This window comes from Chenopodium album, chromosome 23 (assembly GCF_948465745.1).
Source record: "Chenopodium album chromosome 23, dcCheAlbu1.1, whole genome shotgun sequence".
NCBI lineage: Eukaryota > Viridiplantae > Streptophyta > Magnoliopsida > Caryophyllales > Amaranthaceae > Chenopodium > Chenopodium album.
This window is the reverse complement of record NC_137856.1, coordinates 13,689,776-13,703,410: the sequence shown is the minus strand read 5'-3', so window position 1 is coordinate 13,703,410 and position 13,635 is coordinate 13,689,776.

Here is a 13,635-nt window from a genome sequence, read left to right as displayed (position 1 = left end):
ACATGAGTCATATAATACAAATGGACAAAGTCATACAAAGGCAAAAAAAATAAATAAGCACGGGGAAAACTACGGTGCGGGAGGCCGCAAATGATGAGGAACGTTGAAAGTATCGAAGAACGCCGTAGTCCGTGGAGTATGCCCCTCACCATCTCCCGATCCACCAGCCGCCGGAAACCTCAGCTCAGGGCCAGTCCAACCCGACTCACCCTGATACCCGATCGACAACAGTTGAAGCTACAAGGGCTGCTGCGACGACGAGTCGACCTCGTACGTCCCACCACCCATAGAAGGAGCCGCTGTCGTCCCTCCTCGGCTAGTCGGCCCGACAAGAACCTCATCGGGAGAAGAAGTTGAGTCCTCTATAGGAGCAGCCTCAGATCGGCCACCCCGACCGCTAGAAGAAGTGCGGCAACGCCTCGAGTCGGATCTAGTCGTCTTTCTCCTAATCTTAGGCCTCGACCGAGTGCGTGGAGAAGGAATAGGCCGCCCCTGTAAAAATAAATCAAGTCAAATGTCAAGTAAAGAGTATAATGAAAATCAATACAAAAGAAATACAAGAGGAATACCTCCTCGACATCATTGCTACGACAAGTAGCCCGGTTCCAACCTCACGAGCTGGCTGCGGAAGGCATCTATGCACCTCGCCATAGCTGTCACCACCTCGCAAGAAAACTGTCAAAGGAACAAAGTCAGTAATGGTACAAAGACAAATACAAAAGCAAAATATGAATATGCTCACCCGAGTCTGGTGACGAGGAATAGAGCGCTCCACGAAACACTCCTCCTCAGCAGCTGGAGGAATCATCTCCTCGATCGGCCCGTACATGCCCTGATAATGAATGGACATCCTTGGGGGGACAAACTCCCTAGGCCCAGCCTGATAAGAATAGATCTGAATGATTAGAATTCACTTAGGGGCTACCAAAGTGAATAAAAAGAAATAAAGCGAAAGCATACCGCTGCCTCCTCAGACAGGACAGGGGCCGGCGCTAGCAGAGGCAACAAGTCCTCCTCGTAGCTCTGCTCTAAATGGACATAGGACTTCCACGGATTACCCCGAGACGATCCACTCGCCCGATCGCGCAGCAACACCTCATGGAACATGTGTCGAGGCGGACGGGCAGGGACGACGAAGACATCTGAGGATGGCCACTCTCTCTCCTAGATATACCACAGCGTCGTACGTTCCCAAAAAGTAGCGACGCTCGGTAGTGTACTGTGCGGCTAGCACAGGTACAGCAAGGTCAGCCCAGGGTCGGTAGACTACACCAGGCTCCTACAAAACAGCTATGTAAGATAAATGCTCACAAAGAAATGATAATTAAAAAGGTAAATGTTCACGAGAACCTACCGAGAGGATCAGCTCTCGAAGACGTGCAGCCTCGACCTGATCGTGGTGACCTCCCCAACCAGCAACAATGGGAAGCTCGCGAGGAGAAGGTCTCGCCGGCGCAAGTGAAGGGAAATACTCGTAGAACCAAATCTACATAGATGACGAAAAATCAGTAAAAGCTTGCACTAGTCTAAAGCTAAATTTCAAAAAAGGAGAGAAATATACCTCTACGACCCTCTAGAAGCTGGAAAATGCAATCTCTCCAGACAAGGCCCTGTGACGGCAGGAACATCGCAAACCCAGTAGAAAGTCAGTATAGGCTAAGCCGGCCCAGTCATACGTCCCGACCAAATGAAGGTCGCGAACAGCCTTCAGGTAATAGAGGAGCACTCGACTACCCTTTTCAGGGGAAATGATCCCTGACAGCAAGATCAATACGAAGATGCGCACCCGCTGCTCGCGAGTGGTCGCATTATCCTCAAAAGCCGCTACCAGCGTGCCACGGCGAATGCACCGGAAACTGAGCTGTCCCGACTGAGCCTCGGCACGGGCCCGAACAGCAATCGGACCTAACAACTCCAGAACGATTGGCAAATAGACAGTAATGTCACTGTCGAACGGTAGCAGAGTAAACCAAAACTCCAATCCCGTAATGAGACTGAAGGCGGCTGGAGTGACCGTCATCTCACCCCATGGAAAGTGGAAGGTGTTGGTGGTGTCCCAAAAGAACTCCACCAAAGCTCGAACGACGAGGTTACCCCCATAGTAAGAAAACATGGCCCGGGTGGCCCGAAGAATAGGAGTCAACCCACATGACTCCCAAAGCTGTCGCAACACGTCATCTTGACTGAAAAATGTGTCGTAAAGCGTGCTGATGGTGGAGTTGCCCGAACCATGACTACGGGTTCTCCCACTCTCAAGACCGCGTCGAACTCGCTCCGATAGGTGGTGTGCAGGAGCAAAGAAAAGAGTGTACTCGTCCCACTCTGGGAGAGGTCCAAGTCTGGACGTGGACGGAAGGTCCTCACTCTCGCTAGCGGGCTCGTCCTCCCGGCGCGAGTCCCTCGACCGAGAACCAGAACCGCGTCATTTAGCCATGCTAAATTATGCAAAATTAATTAAATCTAAGGTTCTATAGTATCTAAGGTTCGCCTAGCCGCATGATACTATGTTCGCAGAGTACGTAGTACTAATATAGAGCATAAAATCAATCTAAGCATAATTAGCATTTTCAAGCAACTAAACAATTTCTTGCAATACTATGGCAAGTATTGTGACAAATTGTACAAGAAAAACTAGCAAAAACGCAAAGAATGGGTCACATTGTTCTTCGCGACCTCGAGAGGTCCAACAATGGCGAATCGCTCATTTCTTCACCAAATTGAGTCAAACAAGTCTCAAAATACTCCCAAGGCAATAAACAAGCATTATCAAACAAATGCAAGGCATAAAATTCAACAAACGAAGCAAATTAAGCAAGGACATGTTCGAATTTTTTGAAAAGTCGCGAACAAGAACGAGCAATTCAGCAAAAATCGAGTTGAGTTTGAGTAAAACTACATAGATCGGGAAAATAGATGAAATAAGCTTCGATTTGCAACAAGTTTGAGCGAATTTGGCCAAGAATTGAGCATGAACAAGTGATTTGAAGTTTTTGAGAAAACGAACGAAAGCAGAGCAACAGCGTAGAAATGAGGAAGAAGGGTATTTAAAACCCGATTCTATCGCCAAACGACAGATTTGTCGCGTGGCGATAAAGTTTGTCGCCTGGCGTCAGGCGCAAAATGCGGCGACGGGCATTTCCAGCGTGCGCTGGAGTGGCAACAAAATACAAGGCTCCATATTTTGGTTACATGGACCTCGTGCAACAGCTTGGGTTCCTTGGTACGCCAGTTAGCCCCTCTAAGCAACTTGACATGATTTAGTAATCGGCTTGATTACAATCACATTAAGTGATCGACCTGATAAAAGATCGTCTCACTTAGCTTAAAAGCGCCTAAGTATTGGCTCATTACAAAGGCACCAAAGTACTGGTTCATGAACGGCAAAGGCACCAAAGTAATGGTTTATAAACAGTATAAGCACCGAAGTAATGGTGCACAAACAGCGGAAACGCCGACGTATTAGCACAACAGCAATATCAAAGATCAATAAGTAGAATGGTCTTCGACGATGTCCCAAGGTAGAAAAGAAATTGTTTATAGCGGCGAAGTACTGACATGGAGAGGTAATGTCACAACTCTGAAGATGGCGAAGTATGGTCACCTTCGACGATGTCCCGAGATATGGAGGAGCTTGTCTATAGCGGCGAAGTACTGCCACGACCTTGAAGATGACGAGGTATGGTCACCTTCGATGATGTTCCCGAGGTATTGTGGAGGATTGTCACCAAAAATATTGAAGATGGTGAAGTAATGTTACCTTCAACGATGGCATTCACGAGGTATTGTGGAAGTTGTCACAACAAAATACAACAACGAAATCGGTCACTTCCAGAGACGTGTGCTCAACGGTGCAAGATACGCGTTTCTTAACTCTCTTTATCTATTTAACTAACGCTAGTATTGCAGAACGTTCAGAATCATTCTCCGTCCCTATCGCTACTTTGACTTTTGTTTTCGAAACCTAAGTTTCTCCAAACTCAGTCAAAGTGGGGGCTTTTGTATACACCCATTTGTGTCTCCCCAAAACCAAACCCAGTGATGAGTACCTTTCACGTCAAACCATGATCGAATGAGGTGAAAATGTGAGAGTAAAGTGTTGCGGTTAGTTTTTATTAAAATTCTCTTCTCTCTGTTTTTAAAAACAACCTTATATTATTGAAAATAGCCAATCTAATTTAGTTTGGTCTATAATAAAGGTCCAATAATAGTGTAGTTGGATGGGACTTGGAAAAACCTTTCCAACAATATATTATAAGCCCAATTCCGATGAATATTGAGGAAGTTATGGCCAAAATACTAAACTGGGTCCGGTTTATTCTTTACTTACGGCCCAATGATCTAGAGGAGGGCCCAATGTTGATTGTTATTCCTAAAATTATTAGGATTAATTATAATTTTCTAAAAGTCTCTAGAAAGTTCTTTTAACTTCTAAGAGAGTTAGGATTAATAATTATAATTTGATGGATTTTTTTATGGAATAAAATATTATTATTTAATTATTATTTTAATTATACGATTTTTAGCTTCTGTACGGATTTCGTAGATCAAATTTGATTAAAGATCGGATTCCGCGTGGAAAACGCGTAAAAGCCAGGTTGTCGCCAAACGACAAGTCTGTCGCCACGCGACAAACCTTGTCGCCTCGCGACAGAGTGGATTTCTGGCGACAGCGTGTAGTTTTATTCCTTACCAAACTCTATGCTTTTCTGGACTATTTTTCTTATAAATAGGGTCCTCGACCTCCGTTTTCAATCATCAACTCTCATTAAGGCTTACTTGATATTCTCTCTCTTTCTAAACCAACCCTTTTGCAAACACAATACCGCATACACAAGACCAAGAAACATCTAGCCAAGTTCGAAGTTGTCTTCGCCCTAGACGTGCAAGGATGATGATTTCTGAGGGTTTTGTCCCAAATCCAGTCTAAACTTTTTAACTCTTTCTTTTGATTATTTAATTTAATTCTTTATTATTTTCATTGAAGTTTACTAACGCGTGTATTTTGTTATTAGAAAGAGGTACGAGGCTTCAAAGTAAGTAATTAGCTTACTTCCTTATTTATTTCAATGTAAAAAGCATGTTTAGATTTGATGTATTCCTAGTATCATGTTAGGATGTTCTTATAATTGCTTTCTAGAATCATGTTTAGGGTGCCTCTTATTATTTCTAATATCATATATCATGTTAGTAGCATGTTAGGCTTAAAGCTTTAATCTTTAATTCTTACTGACATGCTAGGGTTTGTTATTAACCTTGTTAGTATCATGCCTAGGATCTTGCTATTGTTATTAAGCTTTATTATGCCATATTATTATGCTATGATTATTATTATGCTTATTATTATGTTGCTTAGTTTATTTTGTTGTTATTGCTTGATCACGCCTTTTATGCATGTTTAAAGGGAATTTGTACTTGAAATCGCGCTTAATAAGATAATTAATAATCTTGTTTAGGCTAATATGATTTTAATTCAAGTGATCGCCAATAATAGTTTTGTTTGTGCATTAATATTCAACCAACATAGATTAAACAGGTTTAGGGCTAAATCTAATGTTTGCATGTTTGTTAGAAAGCGCACATGAATACGAGTAGAATAAACTAGAGGCCTATTGTAGGGAATATTTCAAGCATTATGATCCCAAACTTGAACCCCACTGTGATCATACACTTAAGTATGGTGGCGTTCAAAAGGGAAGAAAAAGAGAGCAAAAGAGTCGCCAACAAGTTTTAAGAACTTGTAAACCCAAAAGACGATCCAAAGGACCATCAACTCCATAAGGTCTTGAACCAAATAGGGTTCGGGGATGAGGGTACGAATCCAATCTACAAAAGAAAGGACCCGCCCAATAAAATAGGCCTCTACTTTGTTCTGCTCGTATTCATGTACGCTTTTCGAATAACATACAAACATTATATTAATCCTAACCTGTTTATCTATGTTGGTTGAATATTAATGCACAAATAAAACTATTATTGGCGATCACTTGAATTAAAATCGTATTAGCCTAAACCAAATTATCAATTATCTTATTAAACGTGATTTCAAGTACAAATTCCCTTTAAACTAGCATAAAAGGTGTGATCAAGCAATAACAATAAAATATAAATAATATCAAGCAACATAATGATAATCGTAATAATAATCAAAATCATGTTAAGGCATAATAAAGCTTAATAGTAATGGCAAGATCCTAGGCATGATACTAACAAGATTAATAACAAATCCTAGCATGTCAATAAACAATAAAGATCAAAGCTTTAAACCTAACATGGTACTAACATGCTAACATGATATTAGAAAAGAGTAAAGGCATCCTAAACATGATACTAGAAAGCATTAAATAACATCCTAACATGATACTAGGAATTAATCAAATCTAAACATGCTTTCTACATTGTGAAAGAATAGGGAGTAAGCTATTCTACTTACTTTGAAGCCTCGTACCTCTTTCTAATAACAAAATACACAAGTTAGTAAACTTCAATGAAGATAATAAAGAATTAAAGAATCAAGTTGAAATCAAATTAAATAAAGTTTTGACTAGATTTGGACCAAACCCTTAGAAAATATCAACCTTGCACGTCTAGGACGAAGGCAACTTCGAACTTGGCTAGATGTTTCTAAGTCTTGCGAATGCGGTATTGTTTGTAAAAAGGTTGGTTTAGAAAGAGAGAGAGAGAGAGATAAATCAAGTAAGCCTTGATGAGAGTTGATGAATAAAAACGGAGGTTTAGGACCCTATATATAAGAAAATAGCCCGGAAAAGTATGGAATTTGATAAGGAATAAAACTACACGTTGTCGCCAGGAATTCACTCTGTCGCGAGGCGACAGTCTGACTTAGACGCGCTTTTCCACGCGGAATCCGATCTTTAATCAACTTGATCTGCGGAATCCATACAGAAGATAAAAACGTGTTTTTTAAAGATAATAATAATAATAATAATAATAATAATAATAATAATAATAATAATGATAATAAAATAATAATACTTTATTCCCAATAAAAGTCCACTTTAAAACAAATAATTATTAAATCTAATAATATTAGAATTAAAAGGAACCTTCTAAAAACTTCTAGAAAGTTATAATTAATCCTAATAATTTTAGGAATAATAATTAACATTGGGCCCTCCTCTAGATCATTGGGCCGCATGTAAATAATTAACCGGGCCCAGTTTAGCATTTTGGCCATAACTTCCTCAATATTCATCGGAATTGGGCTTATCATATATCGTTGGAAAGGTCTCTTTGAGCCCCATCCAACTACACTATTATTGGACCTTAATTATGGACCAAACTAAAATGGTTTGGCTATTTTTAAATAAAATAGAGTTATTTTCGAAAATAGAGAGAAGAGAATTTTAAATAAAACTTAACCGCAACACTTTCACCTCATTCGATTATGGTTCGACGTGAAAGGAATTCATCACTGGGTTTGGTTTTGGGGAGACACAAATGCGTTTCTACAGAAGCCCCCACTTTGACTGAGTTTGGAGAAACGAATGTTTCGAAAACAAAAGTCAAAGTAGCGATAGGGACGGAGAATGATCCGGAACGTTCTGTGATTCCAAATCATTCTTATATCACCGATACCTGTAAAACAATCATTAGTTAAATAGATAAAAGAGTTAAGAAACGCGTATGTTGCACCGTCGAGCACACGTCTCTGGAAGTAACCGTTTTGTTGTTGCTTTTGTTGTTTGTGACAACCTCCACAGTATCTCGTGAACGCCATCATTGAAGGTAACATTACGTCGTCATCTTCAACACTTCTTGGTGACAATCCTCCACAGTATTTCGGGAACATCGTCGAAAATAACTATATGTCGTCATCTTCAGGGTTGTGGCAGTACGTCGCCACGGCATTACGTTGCCAATATAGACAATCTCTTCCTTACCTTGAGGGACCGTCGAAGGTGACCATATTTCGTCATCTTCAAAATTTGTGACATTACCTCGCCACGGCAGTATTTCACCACTAAACAACTCCTCTCTATGTTGGGATATCGCCAAAGACCATTCTATGTATCGATCTTTAATATACCATTTTTTGTTCCAATACTTCGGTGCTTCTAATTTTTTTTTTTGTCAACCATTACATCGGTGCTATTATTTAACCATTATTTTGGTGCCTTACTATGAGCCAATATGTAGGCGCTTTAAGCTAAGGGAGACGAACTTTCATCAGGTCGATCACTTAATATAATCGCAATCAAGCTGACTAAATCATGTCAATTTTTCTTAAAGGGGCTAACTGGCGTACTAAGGAACCCAAACTATTGCAATAGGTCCACAAAGTCATAATGTGGGGCCCACCATTATGTCGCCGCTCCAGCGCCAGCCAGAAAAAACTGTCGCCAGCATTCGCGTCTGTCGCCTCACGACAATCCTGTCGTTTGGCGACAGAATCAAGGTTTTAAATACCCGTCTTCTTCTTCATTTCGCTGCTGCTCTGCTTCGTTCATTCTCGCAAAACTTCAAATCGTTCGTTCTTGCTCGTTTCTTAGCCAAATTCGCTCAAACTTGTTGCAAATCGAAGCTTTTCTCATCTATTTTCCCGATCTATGTAAGTTTTGCTCAAACTCTACTCGGTTTTTGATGAATTGTGTATTCTTGTTCACGAATTTTCGAAAAAATCCGAAAATGTTCTTGCTTAGTTTGTTTTGTTTGTTGAATTTTATGCCTTGATTTTGTTTAATTATGCTTGTATATTGCCTTGGGAGTATTTTGAGACTTGTTTGACTCAATTTGGTGAAGAAACGAACAATTAACCATTGTTGGACCTCTTAAGGTCGTGAAAAACAATGTGACTCGTTCTTCGCATTTTTACTGCTTTTCCTTGTACAATTTGTCACAATATTCATCATATATTTGCAAGAAATTGTTTGTTTGCTTGAAAATGCATATCATGTTTTGAATTTTTGCTCTGTTTTTAGTATTACATACTCTGTTTTGCGAACATAGTATCATGCGGCTTAGGCAAACCTTAGATACTTTACAGCCTTAAAATTAATTACTTTTGCATAATTTAGCATGGCTAGACGACGTGGCTCCGGCTCTCGATCGAGAGACTCGCGCCGAGAGGACGAACCCACCAGCGAGGGCGAGGACATTCCGTCTACTTCCAGGCTAGGTCTCATGCCAGATTGGGATGAGCGCACTTTGTTTCACGCACCAGTTCATCATCTGTCGGAGCGACTCCGACGTGGTCTGATCTTGCAGGTGGGAGGACCCGTAGCCACGGCTCGGGTAATTCCACCATCGGTTCTCTCTACGACACCTTCATCAGCCGAGTTGAAGTTTTACGTCGACTTTGGGAGTCATGTGGATTAACTCCTCTTCTTATGGCCACCCGAGCCATGCTTTCATACGATGGGGGTAACCTCGTCGTTCGATCTTTGGTGGAGTTCTTTTGGGACACAACCAACACCTTCCACTTTCCTTGGGGTGAGATGACTGTCACTCCAGCCGATTTCAGCCTCATCACGGGGCTAGAGTTCCAGCCCACTCCTTTGCCGTTCGACACCGACATTACGGTCTATTCACCGGACGTTTAGGAGTTGTTGGGGCCGATTGCTATTCGGGCCCTAGCTGAGGCTCAGTCGGGACAGATGAGTTCCCGATGTATTCGGCGCTGCACATTGGTTGCAGCTTTCGAGGATAATGCCACCACTCGTGAGCAGCGGGTGCGCACCTTTGTGCTGATTCTGCTATCAGGGACGTTTTCCCCTAATCGAGGTAGTAGAGTGCTTCTTTACTACCTGTCCTCCGTTCGCTACCTTCACCTGGTCGGGACATATGACTGGGCCAGCATGGCCTATGCGGACTTTCTACCGGGCCTGCGACGTTCTTGCCGCCACAGGGCCTTGTCTGGAGAGGTGGCACTTTCCAGTTTCTGGAGGGTCGTAGAGGTATATCTCTTTTCCTTTTTGAGATTTAGCTCTAGGTTAGATGCACAATCCTTACTAACTTTTACTTTTCATGTAGATCTGGTTCTATGAGTACTTTCCCTCTCTTGCGCCTGCGAGGCCTTCTCCTCGCGTGCTCCCCGTTGCTGCTAGTTGGGGAGGCCGCCGAGGTCCACCGAAGGCGCTTCGCCTTCGAGAGATGATTCTCTCGGTAGGTCTTTATAAACATTACTTTTTCTTTATCACTTTTTGGCATTAGTTCCTTACATGGTAATTTTGCAGGAGCCCAGCCCTGTCTATCGATCCTGGGCTATTTTTCCTATTCCTGCGTTGGCGGCGCATTACACTGCTAAGCGTCGGTATTTTCTAGGGATATACGACGCGGTGGTCTACCTAGGGGAGAGGGTAGCCATTCAGCACTCCTCAAATGTCTTTGCTGCTCCTGCTCCTCCACCCCGGCACATGTTCCATGATGCCTTGTAGCAGGATCGAGCTAGTGGATCTTCTCGGGGTACTCCTTGGAGATCCTACATTCTCCTCGAGCAGAGTTACGAGGAGGATCTACTACCGTTGCTAGCGCCGGCTCCTGTCCTTTCAGAGGAGGTAGCGGTATGCTTTTATTTACTTGACTTATCATTTATTAGGTAGCCCCCAAGTATTCTCTAATCTTTCGTTTTCACCAGGCCAGTCCTAGGGAGTTCATTCCCCGAGGATGTCCATACGCTATCAGGGCATGTACGGGCCGATTGAGTAGCTGATTCCGCCGGCTCCAGAGGGGGAGCGGTTCGTGGAGCACTCTATTCCCCGTCACCAGACTCGGGTAAGTAACTTCGCATATCTTGTCTTTATGTTTGTTTATAACTGTTACTGACTTAATTACTTTGGCAGTTTTCTCGTGAGGTGGTGACAGCTATGGCAAGGTGCATAGACGCCTTTCGCAGCCAGCTCATGAGGTTGCGGAACCGTGCTACCTGTGTAGCAACGACGCTGAGGAGGTATTACTTCTTGCATTTAGCATCTTTATCTTGCTTTTACTCGTGTTTGCTAATTTGGATTTACTCTTGCAGGGACAGCCTATTCCTTCTCCACGCACTCGGTCGAGACCCGAGCCTAGGATGGAGACTACTAGGTCCGACTCGAGGCGTCGCCGGACTACTTCAGGTGGTCGGGGTGGTCGTTCTGAGGCCACCGCTCTAGAGGACTCAGCGTCATCTCCTGAGGATGCTCCGACTGGGCCGACCAGTCGAGGTGGGATGGGTGGTGGGACGTATGAGGTTGGCTCGTCGTCGCAGCAGCCTTTGCAACCTCAGCCTCTCTCTATTGGGTACCAGGGTGAGACGGGTTGGCCTGGCCCTGAGTTGCAGTTTCCGCCGACTGGCGATTCGGGGGATGGTGATGGACATACTCCACAGAGTAGGGCTTTCTTTGATACTTTTGGTGTCCCTCATCATCTACGGCCTCCTGCACCGTAGTTGTACCTGTATTTTTATTTATTGTGACTTTGTAGGACTTTGTCAACTTTAATTTATTTATATGACTCATGTATTAGACACTTTGTACATATGCATCTATTACTTATTAAACATTTTATCTCTTATATTTTATTTTTTTTCATTTTATTTTACGTGCATGTGAGTGTGTGAGAAAGTGTGATTTTTGCGCAAACGCAAAATTTCCGTCATTTTTAGTATTAGTGGAGGGTACCGACTCTCTCCCCCAAAAAAAGAAAAATGAAAAAAATAAAATGAGGGGAAAAACAAGGTATAGTTAAACCTAAGCCTAAAACTAATTAAGCTTAATTTAAGTAAGAAATAAAATAAAATAATAAGGGTGAAAAAATGTGTAAGGATAAAAGAGAAAAATAATAGTGAAAGCGAAATAAAGATAAGTCAAGTCAAAGTCAAATTTGAATAAGTACAAACACGGTTTTCAACGCGTATGGACTGTCGCTGGTGAAAAAATATTGGCGCCGCGTAATCGCACCTGTCGCCACGCGACAGATGTTGTCGTCACGCGACAGACTTGTCGCTTGGCGACAAAGTCAACTATGCTAATTCTCACAGGAGTTGAATTCTGCTGTGAAAAAAGCTTATAAATAGCCCCCAGTATCTACGTTTTCTGCATAATTTCGACCAAATTATTAATTAAATAAATTAACTATTAATCATGCCTTTAGCTAAGAGAACTTTTTGCGAATATACACGTGAGTGGTGTTGTTCTTTAACTTCCAAAGAGAGAAAAGAATTAGACTTTTTCCATATGGGGGGTATTTATGGTGTAAAGGGGGTAGACCTTGACATAGACTTTATCTATTCCGCCGTAGAATATTGGGACATTAATACTCACTGTTTTAGATTTTTTCATGATGAAATTTCCCCTTTACCGGAAGAACCTGGAGCCATTCTAGGCTTTAATTCCATGGATCTTGCGGTAATGCCTAGAGTAAGTGAATATTATTACAAAGATTATGAGCGTTTCTTTTATCTAAGGGGTACGGACTTAAAAAATATAGTGCATGACAATGTAATTGATTTGAGAGAATTTGCACGTTATTACTTTGACAAACCTAATTCTGGATTTTCTCACGTTTATAAAAGAAGAGCTTTCCTCTTTTGCATGTTTAGCCAACATCTCCTAATTAGTGGTAAAGATAATGAAGGTCAAGCAATAATCATATCCATTATAGGACAAATTGAATCCGGGAGAAATCCAATGCCACTAATTGTTAGAGAGACTATGTTGTGTTTAGATGCATTGAAAAAGAATCCAAAAGCACCTCTTCGAGGTTCTCCAATTTTATTACAGGTATAAAATAATAATATTCTTAATTACAAGGAATTAAAAATATTTTTACATTGTAATGCTAATCAAGTGCATTTTTTTTTTTTTTTGCAGATATGGCTTATGGAGAGGCTAAAATTAATTAATCCTCCCGATGATATTGAAAAGTACACTCCCGACTGCTTAGTTCGGCGAAAGAAGCGGTTTTTAAAGATAGGTCGCCGTGAGTGGAGCAAGGTGTTTGCTGCTGGTGATTTCACCCTGAATTGGGTTATCCCTTAGTGGAAGATTGAGAAGATGGTTGGTTGTAATAGCCAAGCATACTGCCGTCTCCCTAGCTTATCAAAATTAACTTTTTATTTTCCTTGTAGAGTTAAGAGACAATATGGACTTGCACAAACCATCCCTACGGGAGATCTCTGCCGTCCTTATGAATTCCCTATTTCGCAAGAGGTTGAGCGCTTTGACAAGTATTGGTGTGCTAGGCCATTATGGGAGGTGATTACCCACAAGGTTCCACCTTGTTTGTCAAACAGTGTAAAGCAATGGCTTGATGGAAGACCTCAGAAATCCCAAGTCAAGGTTGAGAAGACCGATGTGAAGACTCGTCTGGGTGACAAGAAGGCTCCTGCTAAAGAACGCCTAGGGGAAAGAAGTGAATTTAAGATTCCTATTATGCCAAAAAAGAAGAGCTCTAAGAAAGACAAAGGAAAAAGAAAAGTTGCCTCTACAGAAAAGAAGGTTTGGGTGGAAAAGAAGCATGGAGTTTTAGCGGAGGAAGAAACTACCTATACTAAAATAGAATGTAGATCTTCTAATGGATGTCTCCTAGCAAAGGTTATGGATGAAGAGCAGGAGAATGCGGACAAAAATTGGAAAAGAATTAAGAGAGAGAAAAAAGATTAGAGCATTGCTTTTCCTTTGATTTATTAGACAATTTCAA